We start from the raw sequence: 20311 nt of genomic DNA on the forward strand, positions 1-20311 counted from the left end.
CCTGAACGTCCACACTTCAACACACCAAGTCTGCAGAGAGGGTAGCAGACCAGGGAGAAGATATTTACTGGCAACCACAGTAGCAACCACAGTGAGTCAAACCAGCCAGGCTGTGCTGCAAAAGAATCTGCAAGGGAGGAATGGCTTGAAAAACAAAGACCACATAGCAGAGTTGCATGATACACTCTCTCAGTTTGGGAGATCAGCCGTACATCTGCTGCGGAACAACTCAGGAATCAAAATACCTGACTCTTAACAAAGCAGGAATAGATGGACCACTAATAAAAAATAAATGAAGTGGCCAGTCACTGAGTGCATACACTTTTTTAATGTGCAAGGGATGGTGACACCAATTTTCAGCAGGGGCACAAATCATTTAATAAGGGAGAACAGGTACACTTGGTAGCAAAATAAAAAAAGTCCCCTACACCCTCCTCTGAAGGCCAAGAGCCAGGACCTCAGAGGTCACGCAGGCCTTCAATGTAAGGGGTCTCAATCCACCGACCACAGGAAGGAAGGCTGAGTCACCAGGACCAGTGTCTAGGACGCTGTATCACACAGCCAGGACTCATAGAGCTATCCAGCCTGCTCTTGCACACCAAACCCCAAGCAAGATGAGAGATCAAAGTGAGCAGGAGCCCTGTCACCCATCCCTATCACAGTCATCCTTTAAACCACATCTCCTGGCATGTCTCTGTCACACCCCCATGTCCCCCCCTCCCATTTCTTGTGTCTCTTCGGTCCCTTGTCACGTGAACACCCTGTCACACTCACAACCCCATCAGTGATCTGTGGCATCTCTAGACAGGTCCAGCTAGTCTTGGGCCATCCTTGGCTTGATGAGATGTCCCTCCTGCCATAATGGTGGCAATTATTGGCGTATAGTTGGTCTATTTAGTGAAACTGTTGAAAAATGCAAGGCCGTGCCACCGTTTTCTGTGGAGGGTAAACCCCGAACAGCGGTCGGCTCTTTTTTGCAGACAAAGCATTGGCTGATCTCAAGGGTGCTCCTACGCAAATATTGTGTGAGTGTATTTTTAGGATGTTTAAGTGTAAGTCATGCTCTGAAATGCACTCTTTGGTGTTTGGTAGGAGAGAGCAACCCCAACCCCCTTGGCCAGGATGAAACACTCTTTCCATGCTCTTGCCGAAGCCCGCATTTATAGTCTTTATCAGTGCCCATAGGTGACGTCTCTCACCACTTCGAACATAGGTCCAGTGGCCAAAGGCATATAGGACCCCCTTGTATTTATTTTGCTAACCGGTATGAATATTTGACAATATGATGTACCACGGTTTTACTACTATGATTGTGAACTTACGAACATGTACACCTGCATATCCCTGTGAGTGCACCAGTCATAAGGTTACCGTGGGCTGATTGCGCACTTGGTATGAAATATTGAGCGGTGTAGGATGGTGGCTGCCCGAAGAGAAACCAATACAGACCCATCCATCTGTCATTCTTCCTCACCTGCTTCCCTCTCTCCAGGTGCTGTCTGTGGGGGGAGCACAAGGTTCCCACCAGGGATATTGCACATTCCCAGTGGCACTTAGAAAACCCTCAGAGGAAGGAAACTGTCCAAACCTGATTAATCAGATTTTTTACTGGAGAGATGCACTGGTATTCTTTGGAAGTGGGCACTGCTCGTACACAGCTCCCGGGAGAGTGGGGAGGCCAACTTCCCCTCCAAGCAACCTCTCCTGTGATGTCACCTCTCAGTCCCTGCAACAGCAAGGATGGGGAGAAAGCTCAACACCGAGGGGCGGCTCTGAAGCCGCAGCTTACAAGACCCCTGTGTCCTGGGGGAAGGTTGACCGACACCTTAGGCTATGTGCAAGACCCCTTAGGCTGTGTGCAACCAGAGGAATTGCTTCTTTTGGTGAATTAAGATATCTGTAACCTGAGGTGCTGCTCTGCTCCATAAAGCTTAGATGGGTGTGATGTAAGTAACTCAAGTCAGTCAAAAAACTTTATTTGGTCATTACGACCATCAAAGTGCAAAAAAGTACAAAACAGTGGATTCACCAATGAATACTTTGCCATATTACAAACAAAAGTTAACTGACAGATTAAGATATATCAACTTCATTAAAAAACGGTTAAAATTAGAACGTAGGGTGGAGAGTACACCGATTAAGGGGCTCGCACGTAATGGAACCCTACTAAGACTACTTAAAAGTGCAAGTGTGTATAGTGTAAGGATACATTATTCAAAGCTTATCATTGATGCATTAAAAGTGCAATGTCCAAATTTCTGTTAGATGGATCCATCAGTTAACAACTAGACTGGCAGCTAAAACTATGATTTGGAAAAACAATACATTGATAAAAGTCTTCATGCAAGTGGAATAAAACCTGGACAGAATTATACTAAGGTAATTGCTCCCATTGGTTGAACCTCATAGGCCAATGTAAAGAAGTGCAAGTGCGCTTAGTGCAAGGGTCCCATATTGCATACATATTAGGAAAACCAGTGGGAGCACAGCTTACATTGTTAGTCACTTGGCTCCGTTAGAAATGAAGCAATGGCTCAGGTAAATGAAACAACAATGTGTCCTAAGTAGTTCGGTTATGTTGGCGTTGTACATAAAAAAATTGAGGGATGTCGTGCAGATAGCCCTTGCACATATTCACAGTGGAATGATCTTGATTTGAAATGGTTATTATTATGTGAGGCGTGAGCTATAACTTTAGACTAACTAAAATAGGGATCAGTTTAAAACTGTACATGAGGTTCAGCCATTCTTCAGTGAAAGGCCTCCTGATGAGCCACATTTCCCCCAGGAATTTGGCTACTGCACAAGCTAGGAGTAGCCTGGAATCTGATTTTAAGATGACATTGGATATCCATCTGCATGCAGACAGGTGCTAACAATTTATGCCTCAGGGGTTTGTAGAGTGTGCATGCAAAGAGAACGTGTTTAATCGTCTCAAGGACCCCTGGGCAATGGGGACAGCAGCACAATGCATCCGTGGCTCCCCGCTGCCATGCCGCTGTGAATGATTTCTGAGGGAGGGTACCAAATCTTTAAATTGGATATACAACTTTCTGTCACACGGAATGGTGATAACCTCCATATACTGCTCTTACATGCCTAGTAACTTAAACTCCAAGAATTCTGATGTGAGACGGCCTCATGTTGTGTGTGTGGCATTTCTCTGTTCCACCCAATTACAATAATGGTTCTTAACACTGTCTCTACTAGGCAGAAATCAAGCATTGTTGTATAGCATTTTAGGACCCTAGTGTAATTTTCCTGATTCATGCCCTTATATAGGTACAAATCACCTTGCCCTTATATAGGCATACAAATCATAACCATATTTAGACATAGCCCATGCAGTCCAAATACAGGCATGGATACTTCCACTAGTTCCGAAAAGCCACAACGATTTCTTGGAAAACTCGCCTTCAGCAGTCAGAGACTTCCCCTTTCTTGAATATTGATTTGTCCTAGAAATCATGGAGTTTTCAAAGAACTGCCATTGTTTGATGACGTAATTATGTACAACTTTACGTCAAACTCGGCACCTTCAAGGTATAAATATGCCCACATTTGCCCTAGCAAACACACAGTGGTTTGGAGCAGTTCGACTATCTACTTGCACGACGCAGCTCGCTACAGCAAGTGCCGAAGGAAGTCGACCCTCCAGTTGATGCACTGAGAGAGACGCTGTCTTTTCTCTTGCCAAGAAATCCAAGCTCCCTTTGCGGTGTGTTGGGAAATCAAGCCCCGAGACTTAGAGATACCAGACTTCCTTCATTCTAAATCAAGGTACGGAGCTGATTAGACCCTAAGAGAAATCTTGGATAGATTCTTGGCAAATAATACTAAACCTATGCTACACCACACTTACTTCTTCCCTCGTACTAGACTTAGGTTAGGTACATCGGTGTAGGCGTATTTAAGAAGCACCAGTTGAGTGCTTTTAGTATTTACTTATTTATGTATGTATTTTATGGCTTAGAAACCATACCATGCTTTTACAGTATTATTGCATAATACTCTTCTTACTGTAAGCATTGTACTTTCTATTTCTATTTAATCATTTTGTGGAGCGCGACAGCTGCCCCAGCCAAGGGGCGTACCGGCGCTAGTGACAAGCCAGTGGCAGTAATACACACAGCAGACTACACATTGGGAAAAAGAAAAGTTTTAATAGCTTTCCTAAAATCAGTAATGTTGTTAAGGCCACGAATATGGGGGGGCAGAGAATGACCACCAGCTCGAGTCTTCCTAACTTAAGGAACCCGCAGCAAATGTTGGCCCATGGAGCGAAGCTGGCGGGGAGGAACATAGAAGGAGAGAAGATCTATCAGTCCACAAGGAGATCCAAGCTTCAGGATTTTAAAAGCTACGCAGAGGGCTTTAAACTCAATCCTTTGGGCCACGGGCAGCCAATGGAGGTGGCGAATACTACCAGACACTGAACAGACTCTACGCAAACCCAAGAGAGCTCTTACTGCGGCATTCTGAAGCCTTAGGACTTCTGCTTTATTTACTCCTAAATACAGGAAGTTCACATAATCAAGCCTAGAGATAATTAATGCTTGAATAATGAGCAGTCTAGTCAAAGCATCAAAAAAGCCCAGGATGGGTCTCAGCCCACGAAGAATACTGAAGCAAGTGCCCGCTACCTTCTTTGTTAGTGTCTGGTAGCTAAGCGAAGAATCCATTCAAACCCCCAGGTTCTTTACCACTTGTTTAGGAGGGGGAGGGGTGGCTAGATTCCTGGGCCACCAGTGCTCATTCCATAGACCAGGATCCCTACCCACCAGCAGCACCTCCGACTTACTACCATTCAGCTGGAGGCAGTTGGTTGTCATCCAACTGCCGCCAGGTCACCTTGGAACTTAGTGGCGCTGTCCCTGGCATTGCTAGAAAGTGCCACCACCAGCTGCGTGCCGTCGGCATAGGAAACCACCGTCAGACCTCTGCTCTTGGCAAAAACAGCCAAAGGTTGAACATACAAATTAAAGAGCAGAGGGCTCAACTATGAACCCTTTGGTACTCCATACTTGATGGGGAATGTGGATGAAGAAAAGGGGGGAGCAGTCACCTGATAAGACCTATCTGAGAGGAATGGCGCTAGCCACTTCAACGCAAGGCCACTGACATCTGCCTCTTCCAGCCGGCGCAGCAAGATGGCATGGGACACAGTATCAAACGCGCCACTGAGATCCAGAAGGATCAGCGCCAACGTCTGACCTGCGTCCAGTGCTGCCCAGAGATGTTCCTGTACCGCCAAAAGCGCTGACTCCGTACCATGACCAGCATGAAACCCATTTTGCGAGGGGTCCAGTATATTATTACTAGTCAGATGGTCAGTAAGAATGGAATTGATGTATGCTTCCACAATTTTTGCAGTCCAGGGGAGCAAAGAGATAGGCCTGAAATTCTCAGTTTTTTTAGCATCCAGAGAAGGTTTTTTTAACAATGGAAGTACTCTGGCCTGTTTCCATGCCGTAGGTACAATAGCTAAACTACTTGAACAAGAGAAGGAGAGATAGTAGGTAGAATTCTCCTGAATTGATCAGGTTTCAGAGGATCTGCCAGTCAGCCTGATTTGATTTTTGCACAGAGAGCAAGTAGCCGGTCTTGCTCAATCTGAGGAAAAGCCTCTAAAGTGTTCAGCATCCCCTTATTAAGTATTTCAGAGCCGACCAGGCTAGTCGTGGGAAAGCCTTTATAAATATCTTCTATCTTTTTGCAACCAGCATTACGATTGTAGCAGTTCATTTCTTCTGTATGAGAAAGAAGACTGTTCAATAAATCCTTTGATTGAAATCGCCCGTCTTTCTATTTCTCTACACCTCCGGTGAAACGAAGCATGCACGATTGACTTAGTAAAATATCTATCTATTGTTTCCGCGACTCTAGACATACATTTCTTATTCTTGGGAAACAAAGTTGTCATGGTTATGCGGTTGTCAGAAACTAATCCCTTCTTGTTTATTCAAGAAAGTTTCTAGTGACCTCTGAGCTAGCTTGCACTCAAAATTAAGTTTAATATATTCGATAGAGACCTAGTAGATCTAAGTCCTACGTCAAATCTATAGGATATATTATTTCAATGCGCAGAGCCTATTGGGAATATAGGAACTACACTACATGGCGCCCAACGTTTGGTAAGGCACTAATTTAACGCTAGATACTAGAGTAACTCAGTTGTGCTTTTCACAGAGACCCCTTTTTCCCGTAAAATATTCCAATTGACGTCTGGAGTGGGTTAAAGGATAAAATCCGCCATAACTGAGTAGGACGAAGATCCTATGTATTAGTTTTTGGTTTGTTCAACGTTGAAGGATACAGTGTTTCAAAATATTGTGCACCTTATCTTTGTTTGCTTGAAACTTGCTCTGCAAACTTTCATTAAACAATGTCGCTTAACGGCGACAATAATGCGACCGGTGGAGCTGCAGTAAATGCAAACCAATTGGGTTTAGACGTTACAGCTTTCCAAGAAGACGACATGGATGCTATATTCATCCCGGAAAATTTAAGGAAAACCATCACTATAAAGCTTATAACAAATGGCCTATCACCTAGAGGTGGTAGGGTAATATTTGTCGTAGAGGCACATGAATATTGTCAGACAGAGGTATTCTATTCATGGATTATCTTCCCTGAAGCAAATCCAAGAACACATGTGTTTCACTTCTACAAAGTAAAGGAAACTCCAACGGAATACACTCCTTTCAAGGATATTGAAATTCCATTAACATACCAAGAGCATCAGCTCTGGTTTAAAGGCGCCCTACAACATCAAAATCACATTACCAGGCTCGTTCCACTAGGTAGACCAGGAGCAACATGGCCAGTACTGGCCAGCTATACACCTCATCCTGCCATTGAAGAAATGTCAGGTCCAGAGCTATGAGTTCAACTAAAACAATTAATCAAAATACATAGACAATCGGTTCAATATGTCATGCGGACTCTAACAGTCCAACCTGCTACCAGGATTCCACAACACACCCCTCCCTGTAACAGGGATTCTGCGCAAACACAGAACTGTGCACAGACCCTTAGGACCTCAGTGAATTAGGGTGTGCCAAAACTCACCTTAGTACCCAAAATCCCCTACCAGACTAGCAATCAGAGTCACATTAGCTTCTATAGCAAAGAAACCAATGATTAGACAACCTAGAACATGCGACCTAGAACCATCTCAGGAATAGTGGGAAGTGAGAACACTCTTTTTTTATACGTTCATACCAGTCCACAACGGGAGTAAAATAGAGACACAGTAAGGTTAAAATGTTTATTTTAACGACGTGATCTCAAGCACAGTATTTTAATAAGCATCAGCATACATATGGATAATAATAATATGGACAGCATGGTTACAATTCCATAAAATACAAAAGGAGGAATCATGTTACAATGATAGTGCAAACAGGTGATAAAAGTGCCTATTTAAAACACTAGTACATCCCTGAGTGAAATTCAGGCACTGTTTATTAATTCCTCTTTTAATGTTTCCAGCATTAATCCCGTAGGCTGGTTGCTATGGCAAAAAAGTGTGGATTCCTGCTAGCACCACTCTCTAGGTCTGCCCCTGGCAGAGACCCCTAGGATCAAGAGATCCAGGAGCGGTGGTAGACTTTTTTCATATAATGCTTCTAGACTCTGGAACTCCCTACCTCTCCACCTACGCGTAATTCAGGACCACATGGCTTTCCGGAAGCAACTAAAGACCTTGCTCTTTTCCTAGTTCCCTGGCCCCCTGTGTTGGTTGACTCAGAGCTGGGAGGCCTCCGGGTAGCCATGCACTCTATAAATGCCCTGCCATTCCATTCCACATGGCGGTTAGAGTTGATCCCCGTTTCCAGACTCACCATTCAGTCACCACCTATTCTGTAGGCAAGTTGTGCCAGAGTTGGCTCAGATATTCATCCTTAGTGTTAGTTAAGTCGCATTTGTCTCAGCTCTCTGACACTGTTGATTTAAATGATTTTGTGAAAGGCCCTGCAGGTGGCAGATCGAAAAGAATGAAGTTTGGAAACTGTCTCAAATTGAAGCTGCTTCTAGGCTTAGAGCTATAGATCAAGCTAATTTAGAAAAAAGTTCTAGCTGGAGTAGACAATAGCATTAACACCCTTAAATCCAAGGGGGAATCAAAAAATATTTTTTAAACCAGGTAGCAAAAATTGAAACTTTTGAAGGGGCCTTCGATGTGGATGAGCCAGTGTCAAATGAAAACGGGATTGATTAGCCACCCAGGTCTCCAAATCAGGCATAGACAAGTCAGTTGGATATGTATATTCAGTGTCATTAAGAGGATCACAGGCAGGTCGATTCATTATAGGATTCGTAAATGGACTCATTTCAATGGCAACATCGAGCCCGATAGTAGGATCTGGGGCCAAAACAGAGTATTACGGGGCGTGGCCAAGATGGCGTCGGAGTAGGACGCTTCTTCGAGCCTCTCCGACGCCGGACCAACAAAGCACCGGATAGCACCGGATAGCGGGGTCCCGGGGGCGCTGCCCGGAGTTTCATCGACGGCGGAGACCGCAGATATCTAGCGGAGTGCTCCGGTGCCGTCAGCGGAGAGTTCCGAAGTCTGTGGCGGCCGTTACAGAGGAGCCGAGTCGCGGCCTGTGCAGCCGCGGATTTGCGTAGCTGCGGAGCCGGACCGGGACGGGGCGGCCTCCGGTCCCGGAGGATATCGCGAGTGCCTGGGTCCGTGCACCGCGCCCAGCGAAAGCAGAGGGCAGGCTTCGTCGGCGCTGACGGGAGTGCTCAGGAGGAGACATCAGCAGCACAGGTCAGGGGAAATTGGGAGCCCCCGGAATCGATCGGAGTGGAGCTGGGCAGGGCCTTAGCAGCGGACACCCTGCAGGTTTGGAGCCGGGTCCGGACTAGAGGACGACCGGCCGACGAGGGGTGACGACTGGAGCATCTGACATGCGGGAGAACAGACCGGCCGAGACTGCTGGGGGTACCGGAGCACACACGGACGGGCCTGGCGGGCCATATTGACTGGGAGCCAGTGGGGGCTCAGTTCCCGAGCTGCCGGTCGCAGAGTGAGCCAGAACGGTAGGGGAGAGAGCGGACCCTGCAGTGGCGGTAGAGTGGGCCGCTGCCTGTGCTGGCCTGTACTGGGGGTGGGCCTGCCCTAGAGTTTGCTGCCGAACTGGCCTGCGCCCCCCGGGGGACTTTGTGGGCTGCCCTGCCTCTCTGGATCCGGACATTGGCACCTGTGTGGCGGCGGATTGGCTCGGGGAGGTACAGAGGCTGGATTGACTGAGCTGGGCACGGCCACTACCGGAGAGAGGGGCACAACCACCGGTTGCGTCTGTGGCGCCATTTTATTGGAGGGGACTTCTTCGTGGAGCTCGGCGGTCCGACCCTGCTTATTCCTGGGGTTGGCTGCTGGCGGTGGCCCTGGCCTGAAGCCTCGAGCACATCCTGCGAGCTGGACACTGCCTTTGTGGGGGTAACCTGCCGGCCCTTCGGTGCACCTGGGTGGAGTGCGGTCCTTGGGACCTCGCTGCGCAGACCGGCCCCTGGCCGCAGTGGACGGATGAGGCTGAGTTGCTGAACGGACCAAAAGGAAAGCAGTCTCGCTATCCCTGGTGGATTGACTCCCGGCGGGGTCCCTTCGGAACCGTGGACCAGGGTGCGGTGCGTCTAGGGGTTGAGCACAGCCGCCATGTCCTCTTCGCAGCGTAGAAAGGTGTTGAAGGATGGCGCCTCCAAATCGTCACAGCAGCCGGCCTCACCGGGTGCCGGTGGATCCTCGAGGCATTCGGACGACGAAGCACCCGCCACTAAAGCGTTCATGGTGGAGCTCTTTGCCTCCATTAAAGATGACATCGCCGAACTCCGCACGCAGTTAGCATCTGATCTACGGGAGGTGAGGAGGGACGTGGATGGGATTGGTGAAAGGGTGGCGATGTTGGAGGACCACGACCTAAGCATGGCGGCTGACATGCACCAGCTTCAACAGGACGTTATCCGCCTAACTGAGCAGAACTTGGATCTACAAACCCACGCGGAGGATTTGGAGAACCGTTCTAGGAGAAATAACATTCGTATCAAAGCGGTGCCCGGGGACGGTGAGGCGGGGGACCTGCGGGGATACGTCCAGGCCCTGTTTCTGCAGATTCAGGAGGATGAAGAGGTGCGTGACATTCAGATGGACAGAGTGCACAGAGTGGGGTTGCCCAGACGAGGGGGGGGTCCGCCTCCTGATATCCTCGTTTGTGTGCATGATTTTCAGCTGAAGGAGAGGATATTGAGAAAGGCCAGAACCATCTCTTCCCTGCAGTTTAGAGGACACCGCCCGCAGCTGTATCAGGACCTGGCAGCGACGACATTGCAGAAGCGGAGGGATTTCCGACCTGTGACCGCCTTCCTCCGAGAGCACGGGGTCTCCTACTCGTGGGGCCATCCCTTCCGGATTATATTTCGCTGGGAGAATAGGCTGAGGCAGATCAATTCCCTTCAGGCGGCGAAAGTTCTCCTGGGCATCGAGGAAACGGAACCTTCACAGGAGGCACGCGGCTCGCCATTCCGGAGGCGGCGTCGCTCTTCTTCCTGGCACAGGGTGAGCCCATCCCCGGAGCGGCGACGACCAGATCCTACGGCTAGTGAACAGGAGAGAGGAGCTGCTGTGGCTTCAGTGGCCTCCGCCACCATGGCGGATTCCCTGGCGAGTTCTGGAGCAGCGTGACCCCGGCCTCATTGAATGGCGTCGGAGGGGCTCTGGGCCTGAGGTCCCCGGGGTACGATGGTACTTTTGGAGAAGACACCCCGGACCTTGGACCTGGGGGTCACCAGGTTGACACCCCTGCCCCGATTCCAGTCCAGTGGGGGACTTCCGAACCATGACCTGCTGGAACTGATGACTGCGAGGTTCAGGTTCAGTGCCTTGAGTTGCATTTTGTTGTTTCTTGTTTTTGGAGGGGGTGGGGGGGAGAGTGGGGATGGGGGGGAACGTTGGGGGGGTGGGACATGGGGGGGGGTTGGGGGGCCGGTGGTGGCGGCTATGTGTGGTATGTGTGGATTGCTGCGTGTGGGGAGGGATGTGTATTCTACAACTCATTCTTGATTTTCAGATTTTGGGAGTCATATTTGGCTTGCATTTCGCGATGGAGGACGGGCTGGCGGGGGGGAGAGGGGTATGCTGGGTGGTTGGGTACGGGCAGGGAGTTGGTAGCGGGGTGGGGAAGTGTGATGGAATCTCCCTCCAAAGTAGGTGACATGGCGCATGGGTGTTACTTGATTGGTTATGACTATTAGTATAGGCACATGGAAGGTGAAGGGACTCAACTCACCGCAGAAGCGGCAGAAGGTGTGGAAGTACCTAATAGACCACCACCTAGATGTGGTTGGTCTTCAAGAAAGTCACTTAGCCAGGAAGGACGAGCACAGGCTTCGCCATCGGCTCTTTCCACTTATATACAGGGCATCTGCATCCACTAAGCATAGGGGGGTGGCCCTAATGTTTCGAGCATCCCTCCACTTCCAACTGGAGGGAGTGAGTGAAGATAAGGAAGGGAGGTGGCTGATGGTGAAGGGGGTGTTGTATGGACGTATGTGCACATTTGTAGTGGTGTATGGGCCTAATGCTTCACAGAATGGCTTTTTGCAGACTCTGTTGGATAAAGTGGGGGATTTCGTGGACGGCCAGCTGTTCCTGATGGGAGACTTCAACATGGTCTGGGATAAAATCCTGGATAGCTCAGGCACACAGAGGTCCGGGGCGGGGGTCTTTACCGCTGAGACGCAACGGCAGGTGGGGGACCTAGGATTGGTTGATGGTTGGCGTTTCCTTTATCCCCAATCTAGGGATTACACCTATTTTTCCCATGTGCATTTGTCTTATTCACGAATTGACCACATCTTCGTAAGTCAAGCATTAAGGGGGGACCTCCAGGTATCCAGCATCTTCCCACTCTCAGTGTCGGACCACAGCTTGGTTGTGCTTGGGTTGCGGTGGTCAATGGGGGGGGACGGATGGAAGAAATGGTACTTCCCCGAAGCATTGTCCCGTGATGATGTTGCCTGTAAGGAGCTGAGGAGGGCCATTCGGGATTTCTTGGAACTCAACCCGCCTTCGGACACCTCGGTGTATACCACTTGGGATGCCTGTAAGGCCTCACTGCGGGGTACCTGCCTTAGTCTCAATGCAAATCTCAATAAGCAAAGGAGGATGGAACGTGAGGCTCTTGAATCTGAATTGGCGGCACTGGAACAGGCACATAAAGCCAATCCATCTCGAATGACCCTGCGGCCATTGACTGCGGTCCGGGGGAAGCTCCGGGCCCACTATAATAACAGAGCGGAATTTACACTTCTGCGGCTGCGGAGGACTTCCTATTCAATGGGGAACAAGGTGGGGAGGCACCTGGCGAGGCAGCTTCGAGATAAACGGGAGCGGGAATATGTAGGTGGGATTAAAGATGAGGCAGGACGGGACCAGCACAGGGACGGGGACAAGGCTGCTATCTTTAGCCGTTTTTATGCGGCTCTATATGGTGGGGAGGACCTGGATCGGGCAGCTCAATCCGCCTTCCTAGCTAGCCTCCCTATTCCCCAAGTCTCCGGGGAGTGGAATGAGCTTCTCTCGGCCCCTATCTCAGGGGAAGAAGTGATGGATGCTATAAAAGCTCTTAAGCTCCACAAGGCCCCTGGTCCTGACGGGTACACGGCCACGTTTTACAAGACATTCGCGGGAGAACTATGCGACTTTTTAGTTACCCTCTTCAACTCCATGGCGACGGAGGGGCGGACCTCGGGATCGATGGCCGAGGCTTTAGTCACCATTCTCCCCAAACCAGGGAAAGACCCCACTCACTGCACCTCCTACCGTCCGATAGCGCTCCTTAACCTGGACGCCAAACTGTATTCCTCGATTCTTGCAAGACGGCTCCAGGATCTAATGCCGGCCATTATCCACCCGGACCAGTCTGGATTCATCAAGGGGAGACAAACCCATGACAATTTGCGTCGGGTGGCGCATTTGATCGAGAAGGCCGACCGATTTCGCTTACCTGCAGTATTAGTGGGTCTGGATGCGGAGAAGGCATTTGACCGTGTTGATTGGGGGTTTCTGAACTTAACGCTGGAAGCCTTTGGATTCTCCCCCCACTTTGTCCGAATGGTTCAGGCTAATTATGACCGACCAGTATCTAGGGTATTGGTTAACGGACATCGGTCGGCTCACTTCCCCCATTCCCGCGGTACGCGGCAGGGGTGCCCACTTTCCCCGCTCCTCTTCGCACTCAGCATAGAGCCTCTGGCGCTTGCGATTAGGGAAAAGGAGCAGATTATCGGCATTCCATTTACTGGCGAACAGCATAAGATCTCTCTGTTCGCGGATGATGTTCTTTTATCGCTAGGAGAGCCGGCCAACTCGCTGCCTCATGTACATGAGGTCCTTTCTGAGTTTGAGAAGGTTGCCGGCTTTAAAGTTAACATGGACAAATCGTACATTTTGAATCTAACGCTGCCCCCTGATGAGGTAGACCGTGTGCGAATGCTTACACCTCTCTCGTGGTCGTCCTCCTCCTTGCTCTATCTGGGTATTAAGTTAACCCCCACCCTGGGGGGGTTATATGCAGCTAACATCTCTCCTGCGTTAGCGGCGATCCGTGGGGAGCTAGAGAAGTGGAAGCCGAAGTTTATTTCTTGGCTCGGTCGCATTCATGCGATCAAGATGGTGCTGTTGCCCAAATTCCTGTACCTTTTCCAGGCTCTTCCCATACCTGTGGAATTGGATTTCTTCCGGCGCTTGAAGACCTTGATGTTGAAATTTGTGTGGCAGGGGGGCCGGGCGCGGCTTTCCTATGCAGTACTCCGTCGATCGCGGGGGGAGGGGGGGTGGGATTCCCCGACATGCAATTATACTATAAGGCTGCGCAGTTGAGGGTGTTGGTGGAATGGTCGCAACTCCTTTCGGAGAAGCACTGGCTACATATGGAGCGTAGTGTGGCTGGGAGATCCGTCTGGGATCTGGCCTGGAAACCTAAGGTGGACCGACCCAAGAATGCCTATATATGCACTCCTACTAGTACTGTCCTGAAAGTATGGGAAACGGTCACTGGGGATGATCGCTGGACCACCTTTCCGTCCCCGTTTACCCCTATCCATAGGAATCCGTCCTTTCCGCCAGCAGAGCGCGATGGGCCGTTCACGCTGTGGAGTGAGGGGGGCTGCAGGGCGCTTACTCACCTGTTCCATGGGCCGAATCCCCTTTCCTTTCACAACTGCATGAGGGACTACGGGGTCCCTCCCACTGAACGGTTTCATCATACTCAACTCCTGCACTGGGCTACTGCTCCGGAGGTGCGAGATGCGGCCACGAGACAACTGACGCCCTTCGAGGCGTTTATCAACCGTACTTCCGGTATGAAGGGGACGATCTCATTCATATATAAACTACTACTTGACACAGTACTATTCCCAAGACCTCGATATATGGAGCACTGGGAGACTTGTCTGGGGCGGGACATCTCGAGAGCCGAGTGGGAAGGGTTATGGAGAGATATCAAGGCCCAAAAGTAAAACCATTCGATTGGACTTAGGGAGGCACATTTGAAAGTTATGTATGACTGGTACCTCTACCCGTCCAAGCTGCACCGCATTTTTCCATCGTCCTCTGACAGGTGCTGGAGGGGATGTGGCTTACTAGGAGATTTCCGCCATATATGGTGGGATTGCCCAACTATCAAGCCTTTCTGGTCAGAGATATTGGCGCACATTAAGGAGGTGGTTGGATACCCGATCCCGGAATCCATGGACTTTGTCCTGCTGGGGCTTCGGGATCCGATGCTGGCACACCAGACTAGAGCCGACAAACGGATGGTTTGGCTGTGCTTGGGTGCGGCTAAATTGACACTGGCGGCGGCGTGGAAGAAGCCGACGGCCCCGGCAATCTCACTGTGGCATGCGCGGCTGTGACGATTACTGAGTCTGGAGAGGATGTCCGATATATTTCTGGGCAACTTTAAGAATTTCATATTTACATGGGGTCCATTAGTCAGGTTTCTCTCCCGAAGTCTTCCGTCAGCAGTATGTCCGCCAGCATTGCGTGCACTTCACCTGTTTCAGATCTGAGTGAAGGGATGTATGCGTCAGGTATGAATGTGAGATGAGTCGCCGCCACGGGGGGGGGGGGGAGGGGGGGGGGTTTGGGTTGGGGTCTGTTGACTTTATTGGTTTACGCGACTTCCAGCGATTGGAATGGACTATAGAGGACTCCGGAGCTGAGGCTTACCTGGATGGTGGCTTGGACTATTGATTACTGCACCCGATGGAGTTCTGATGTATGCCACTGTAGCGATTGAACACTGGCTTTGTAGTCACTGGGCAACTTAGCCCTTTCGCATTACTGTGCTCTGTTGGGTGGGCGTTCCCGGAAGTCCCCCCTTGTGGGAATTACTGCTTTGTCGCTATGTTTGATTGTTTTTTCCTCTGTCTTTGGAATCAATAAAAATTACTTTGAAAAAAAAAAAAATCGGTATTACATGTCCTTAATAGCGAAAAATAAGGAATCGCTATTAAGGACATGCAAACCGCGATGCATTAATGATTTCGGTATTAATTACCGAATCGCTATTAAATAGCGAAACAACGTCAGCAAGACTAGCAAATACCGATTCGGTATTAGTGAATCCGGTATTTGCGAAAACGGTAATAGCGAAAACGGGAAAAATACGCCACGCATCGGAAGCAGGCTGATGACATCACAACCAGGAAGTAGGACAGTCCATGCTCCATTCTGTGCCCGAGGAGCTCAGAGGAGGAGGCAGAGCACAGGAGCTGAGGAGCCAGACTGAACCAGCAGCAACCAGGACTAGGCAAGCAGGTCAAGATGGAGAAGGAGGCCCCCCAGCAGGGAAAGGACACACACAGAAAGAGGAAGTGCAAGTTCTCAGACAAGGAACTCGAAATCCTGATAGAGTGTGTGACCAGCAACAATGACAGACAGTTTGGGAAGTTGTCGCTGAAGGTGCCTGAGGCTGAAAAACGAAAGATGTGGCTGCGCATCAAGGACAAGGTCAATGCCTGCGGAGTCACCCACCGCAGCATCGACGATTTAAAAAAACGCTGGTATGACCTGCGTAAAAGGGCCAAGGAGAGGATTGCGCAGAGGGTCAAGGATGCTGCTGGCACAGGTGGGGGCACATCCAATGTGACACCTAACACAGCCCTGGAGGACCTAGTGGAGTCTACCATAGAGCCGGAAGCTGTTGTGGGGGTCACCCATCTGGACACCTCTGGTGCTGCGGAAGGAGGAGAAGGTAAGATGCATAGCAGCGTAGCAATGCAGCGTGTAGTCAATCCCTGCCCACTCCCCCATGCCATGCCCAGTGCACATGTAGCCGTGCCTCAAACACATAGCCTCACCACAGTGTTGCACCATGGGAGTTGTAGTCAATACATGAATGAGTGCATGTCTGATCCCAGAGGTGAATGAAATGAATACAGCAGCAAAGGGCCAAATGTCTGTCCAAAAAACAGCTTTATTTTGAGACAACAATGCTATATCCACATACAATATTTTTATATTAACTATGCACTGTTTCACACACAGATGCATCCCCCATGGATTCTGACGGCAGTGACCGCCTCGTCATCTCGGAGTCACCAGTGTTGACTGATGCGGAGTGCTCACATGCACATGAAGCCATGTCCTCCCCTTCACCACCACCGCGGACAACACCTCCACCATCCATGCAGAAAAAGACACCACCACCACCGCCATCCACACGGAAAAAGACACCACCACCACCACCACCGCCATCCTCGTGGGCAAAGACACCACCACCACCACCACCACCAGTGCGGTCAACTCCGCAGAGCCGCAGGGCAGATGTTCCCTCCCTGGTCGAGATGGAGTCGGAGCAGAGTTCAGCACCCCAAAATGTTCCACGCCAGGCTGTCGTCACTCCAACCACCAAAAACTGCAGCACGTCAGTGGGTCAGACAGAGGGCTGTGCCCCTGGTTAGGGCAGCAGCAAGACAAGTGGATCCGTCCGAAGGGTACGGAGTTGTGGAGGCCCGGATGCTGTGTGTCCAGCGCCTGCAGGGGAGACACATGGGTGCAATGAAACTCTCAATGACAAAACTGTGCAACAAAATTGGCAACATGACTGACGCTGTGCGTGAGCACACCACTGCCGTAGCTGCGGGCAACAATGAGATCAAGCTTTGCCTGCAGGAAATGACACGTGCCATAGTCACAGGCCAACAAAGTGAGCGCCGGCGTCACAAGCAGGTCATGCTCGCTTTGAATTCCACCAACAAGGCCATCAATAAGCTGTGCAACAGCACAGCTGTGCTGTCCCGCAGGTCTGTGTCCCTGCAAGTGGACCTAGGGCATTATTGTGGGGATGTGGCAAAGGCCCTTGAGAGGGTGACCACTGCAGTGGAGCAACTGCAGCCTGGGTCAGCCAGTGTCAGCAGTGTGGGAGTGGATGAGGGGAGTGAGGCAGCCTCCAGTGTGAGCAGCGTCTCCCTGCCGGAGACTAGCGGGATGAGGCGCAGTGTGCGCAGCGCAACTGCCACTGACATCCATCGTGGAGAAGCAGAGGATTCACAGGACAAGAGACTGAGGGTACGCGGCAAACGCAAGTAGACATGTGGCAAAGTCAGACTATCCATGGTGACGTAACCATGGCCCAACTATAGTGCCACATGCATCACCCGTGTTGAGAAGGGACAATTTACGTTTAACTTCTACTGCAGCTGCATCATGTTTGAGTTACATATTTCTGCATCTGTCAGGTGTTCGTTTCCATTAAACCCTTCCAAATCAAATACTGTTGTCATGGCACTCACTTACCTGTCTCAGAAATGATGCTGTGTGATGTATGTCCGCCTCCGTTGCCCTTCTGCTGTGTTGGGCACATGCGCCTGTTGGTGTTGGGGGGGGTTGCTGTGCACGTAGTTCATCCTCTCCGTCCACCTCTATGGGTATCCCCCTGCGGGTGGCGATGTTGTGCAGGTTGGCACAGACTGCTATGATCTGGCAGCAGGTCACTGGGTTGTACTGAAAGGCACCTCCAGTCTTGTGCAGTATTCGGAAGCGACTTTTGAGGATGCCGAAAGTACGCTCGACCACATTCCGTGTGCTGATGTGTGCTCTGTTGTAGCGCTGCTCTTGCGGTGTAGCTGGGTTGAGGTAGGGAGTCAGTAGATATTCACGCAATGCGTAAGCGCTGTCACCTGCAGGATGGGGAGAGAAAGGTCATCAGCATGATTGCAATGATACATGTGGGGATTGAGTGAACGATGCTGCATCAATATGTACCTAGTAGGTGTCCCTCTCCAAATTCACAGTTGATCAGGCGCCTGTGAAGGCCACAGTGACGGAATATGTAAGCGTCGTGTGTGAAGCGCCGTGTTTGCTCCCGGGGAAATGGGCTACAAGGTCCGTAATTATGTACTTAGCATTGCACACAACCTGCACATTAATAGAATGATAAGACTTCCGGTTGCGGTATAGGTATTCGGTGGCTGATGGAGGACAGATGGGGACATGCGTGCAGTCAACACACCCTATCACATGGGGGAATTGTGCCACCTGGTAGAATTCCCGTTTGCTGTGGGTCAGCTGCTGGGGGGTTGTGGGGAAGGTGATGTGGCGATTCATGAATGTCAGCATGGCCTCTAGGAACCAGTGGAAGAAGCGTGATAATGCGCTTTGCGACACGCCTCCAGTCTCAGCCATACCCCCTGGAAGCTTCCAGATGCCAGCAGGTGCAGGCAGCATAGGACCTGGACATGGGCTGGTATGGCGTTGGTCCTACGGGTCTCATCCTGCAGTAATGGTTCCAGATCAGCTATCAGGCGCATGATCATGGCACGGTTGAGTCTGTACTTATCGTACACCTGTTCATCGGTCTGCCCCAGCAAAGTGATGCGCACCCTGAAGACCCTGTCCTGGATCATCCTCCTGCGCTGAGCCTGGGCGTTGATCCTCCTCCTCCTAGCAAGCACGTAGAGGGCAGCCATTTTGGATGACTTGTGGGGTTTCCCAGGGCATATGTGAAAGCTTACTGATTGTCAGCACCTGCTGGGAATTTTTTTTATTTTTATTTCTTTCCTTCAAATAACTTTACCTCCTGATTCAGATTCCCCTTATTTTGCTCATGCTAAATAGCGATTTTTGCGTTTTTCGGTATTAGCGATTGTTCATGCATTCCATTGCGATTCTTTAATAGCGATTCGGTATTACCGAGGTCAGCTTTGGTGTTCGTTATTTCCGATTGTCTGATTAGCGATTCGGTAATTTACAGAGGGGATGTTGTTAGCGATTCTTTATTTTTTTCCGATTTTTAGTTGATGCATGGCATTTTCTGGTTTACCGTTCGGTAATGGCCTGTTTTATCGATTCGGTATTTTACCGGGAGGTATTTTGCTTGATGCATCTGCCAGTAGAATGTTTGTCTACGTCAAAGGATGCGGCTCCCGCCGCATGTCTAGACCGTCAAGGTCCGGAACAAACATCTTGATGCCAAAGAGAATTTTGTATGGGGTCCACCCACCCAGAGACCTTTTAGGGAGATTATTAAGTGCACGTTGTACGCTATGCAAGTGGGTGAGCCATTGTCTGCCAGCACCTAACACCTTCACTGTCAATGATTGCTTTAAGTCACGGTTCATCCGCTCCACAACACTATTGCCCTCAGGCCTGTATGGAGACGAAAATTTGACTTGGACCACCAATGAACCCATGGCATCCTTGTACGCCTTAGAGGCGAACGCTGGACCCTGGTCCGAATGGAAGGTACCACATGCAAAAATTCCCACAAAGACACGCAAATCTCTTATGACAGTTCTGGCATCAGTGCTCCCTTGAGGCCACAGCCACACAAAGCGCGTGAAAGAGTCAACTGCTACTAAGATATACTTATACACAGTATCAGAGGAGAAGGGACCGCAGTGATCCAAATAAACATACGCAAGTGGCTTATTGGATATGTACAACTGAGTTTGGGGCAGGCGTGCAGTAGAAGAAGGCTTAATTTGCTGACAAATGCCACAATGAAGGACAAAATCACGCGCCTGTTTGGACAAACCCCGCCACCAATACTGTTGCTGGAGGAGAGATACAGTAGCTGACAAGACGGCATGCGCCGTAGCCATCCCCGCATGGTCTGCTGTAATCAAAGCCTGTCTGCGGTCCGCATTGCTAATCAGTCTGTCACCAACGTCGTTAATTCTCACATAAGGAACTTTATCAGGACTTAAGTGATAAGTGTACTTTGAAGGGAAACCCTTAGGATAATTACCTCCCTTCTCAGTCGTGGCAATAGCTGCCAAGATGTCATCATCAATTTTA

This window comes from Lissotriton helveticus, chromosome 3_1 (genome assembly GCF_964261635.1).
Source record: "Lissotriton helveticus chromosome 3_1, aLisHel1.1, whole genome shotgun sequence".
NCBI lineage: Eukaryota > Metazoa > Chordata > Amphibia > Caudata > Salamandridae > Lissotriton > Lissotriton helveticus.